This window comes from Octodon degus, unplaced genomic scaffold (assembly GCF_000260255.1).
Source record: "Octodon degus isolate 3935 unplaced genomic scaffold, OctDeg1.0 scaffold00058, whole genome shotgun sequence".
In the NCBI taxonomy this organism is placed as follows: domain Eukaryota; kingdom Metazoa; phylum Chordata; class Mammalia; order Rodentia; family Octodontidae; genus Octodon; species Octodon degus.
Genome location: NW_004524634.1, coordinates 5,312,661 through 5,315,568, shown reverse-complemented (window position 1 = coordinate 5,315,568; position 2,908 = coordinate 5,312,661). Strand labels below are relative to the sequence as shown.

Here is a 2,908-nt window from a genome sequence, read left to right as displayed (position 1 = left end):
GGCCGGCGAGCCGGCGGGGCAGGGCCGGGGCCGCGCGTCTCTGCACCTGCAGGACCTCCTCGCCCCGGCCGGCCCTCCTGGACCTAGCCGCCCCTTGGGCTGCCGGTCCTGCCCTCTGGCGGGGCTGCAGCCGGGCGGCGCGGCGGGTGGGGCTCATGGACCTTCCAACCTAGGCCCTCGGCCCGGCCGGCCTTGGTGTCCCCACTTCCTGCCATTCTCCGGAGGGCCCAGGCGGCCCGGGACAGCCTTGGCGCCCCTAGGAGCCCTGAGCTCAGGCCCGACTGACCCTTTTTCCCCGCCTGCCGCTCGCTCATTCCGGGGCAGGACAATGGGGGGACATCGCGCGTTTGCGTACCGAGTCAGCCTGGCCGGTAAGAATGGGGTGCCTGGAGGCAGAGGCCTCGGGCCCGCTGCGGGGCACCCTCGCGGGAGTCACGGCCGGGCGCCCTGCCCAGGAGGACCCCGAGGCCCTGCCATCGCGCGCCTCCCCCGCGCGGCGCTCGGCTCTTTCACGTCGGAAACAAAGACTAATCCGATCCCCCCGCCCTGCCTCCCAGAGGAGGGGGCCGGGCGCGGCGCGGCGGGTAACCGGGGAGGACAGCGTTCAGTAGGGGCTCGGACGGCCTCCGAGAGTCCATGGCGCGACTGAGCCTTAAAACCCGGTGCGGACACTTTGAAAAGTCACCCTGGGATATGTTCCAGGCGGGGGGTAAGAGCACGAGGCGCAGGAATATTTCTAAGTGGCCAAACTACCCGTTCTCTGCTGCTTTTCTCCCTCACCTGTTGTGCCGGCCAAGTTGAAATTCCAGGTTAGATTAATTCAGCTCCACCCATCTAGCCTGACTGCCAGGTTAGTGCCCAGAGCTGCCTTTCCACCTACCTGAGTTGCTGTGGAGAAGGGTGGGTCTCTAACACACTCACGGGCAAGTCCTGGCAGAAACAGCCACAGGGCAGACTAGCCGGACCAGTTTGGGCGGTGCTCACCAAGCCAGGTAGGTACCTGGCAGGAGTCCTCGCCGGCTGAAGCCGACAGTTCAGCTAGAACTGGAAAAAGAGCATTCGGCTGGCTCTTTAGAAGGAGGTGGGGAGTAACTGATCTCAAGGAGCGCTGTCCAGAAAGCCCTAGGCGGTGGGGTAGACAGGATTCTCCCTGGAACTTCCCTATCTCAGGCCTGATTTTGACAGCCTGTTCCAGCGGCCAGGTTATCAGCTGTCAGGTGGGTGGGGATGTGGCTGCTTTACCTGCTTCCTATCCCGGCCTTGGAGAGGATCGTAGAGTTTCTGTTCAGGGGAGTAAGATTACAACGAAGAAGAAATAACATGAGTGTAGTTTTCAAATGTGAGGAGTTATTGACTCAAAATTATTTTCAACTTAATGTCTTAGCAACTACTTTAATAAAATGAATATTTTTAAAATGTAGAAAGTATACATAGATAAAAACCCACCCAAATACAATTTTTGTAACGATTTGCTATATTTCCTGTTGGCTTTTCCTATTGTGGATTAGTTCACACACACACACACACACAGTTGTATGCACACTGATTATTGCAATTTGCTAGCCCCTTTTCACTTAACATTATACTATAAGCATGATTCTATTTGGTATGCAATCTCTAGAAGAACAGTGTGACAATGAGCTGAAGACAGTGAAGGAACAAGACCTGAGTTCCAGATGTGACTCTGCCACTTGCTAGCTGTCTGACTTTAAACTAGATGCTCAATAGGAATTGAGTCAATAAATGACAATCATTGAAAAGTCTTGGGAAGAAGGTACTACCATCAGACATTTCACAGATTAAAACAAAATTAAGTAACTTGCACATTGTACAACCAACAAGTTGTGAACTCAGAATTTGAACTCAGCAACTTTTCTCCTGTATTCTTCGTAAATGGTACTAGCAGTTTACTCTCACCTATGAATGGGGTCTTAAAACCCTGTAGCTTAGGTAACTAGGTAGGTGTTAGTGTCATTTACTGGGACTGAGGAAAAATATCAACCCCTTCCCACCCCACCCACCACTACCCCTTTCACCAGCCAGTTTCCCACAAGTACCAGAAAGGCCAGCTTCCCCTACCTCCACTACCTTAGCTGCCCCCTCAACGGGGAACAGTTAAGAAGCAGTCAGCAGGTTGTGATTGTTGCATGTGTCCTTGTGGCACTGAGAATATGGGGTGGGAGTGGGGAGGGGAATCCGTGCCTTCTGTGGTTTGGTGGCCCATCCCCAGTGGCTGTGGCAAAGCTTTTCATTGGCAAGCTTACATTGCTGCCCCAGGGTCCGAAAGGAACTGTTCTGTCCTTGAAAAGAAGCTCAGAAAACTACAAAGACCACAGAGGTAGCAGGGGACATTTCCCACCGGATGGGGAAAAAGTGCTTTTTGTGGATATTTTGGTGGAACCGGGGATTGAACTCAGGCCCTTGTGCTTGCCAGGCAAGTGCTTATTCTACTGAGCTATCTCCTCAGACCCAAAAAGTATGTTTCTTTAGGAAGTGATGGAGTGAAACCAATGCTGCTAGGTATTTACTGAGCCTGAAAATGATTGATGGGACTTAGCCCCTAAGGTACTAGTCCCCACTCCCTGTCTTCAGCTAGTGAGTAATGTGTCCTATTTGAAGAAGGAGATTTGGATGTGATGTATTGTTTTCCCCTCAGAAATATAAATATAAATCTGGGCTGGGTTTTAAGATTTGAAAACAGAGGTTTATTTGATTTTGGATGGGTTACTTCTTTGGTTATGTATTTGTTAAAAATGTAATCAGATAAACTGGGTGTGGTGACACAAACCTGTAATCCCGGCACTCAGGAGGCTGAAACAGGAGGATTATTTTGAGTCTGTCTGAGACCAGCATGGGCTACAAAGTGAGCTAACTGCATAGTAAGACCTTGCCCCCACAAAAATTATAT

At 51.8% G+C, this 2,908-nt stretch overlaps 1 protein-coding gene across 1 annotated transcript in view; it reads right to left on the bottom strand.

Moving 5' to 3' along the window:
- Positions 1-1,338, bottom strand: part of Tet3 (tet methylcytosine dioxygenase 3) — a 103,516-nt gene extending 102,178 nt beyond the window's left edge. The window contains exon 1 of the mRNA XM_023718390.1: positions 781-1,338. The gene's annotated coding sequence lies outside the window, so the exon portion shown is untranslated. The remainder of the gene's footprint in view (positions 1-780) is intronic.
- Positions 1,339-2,908: the final 1,570 nt, after the last annotated feature.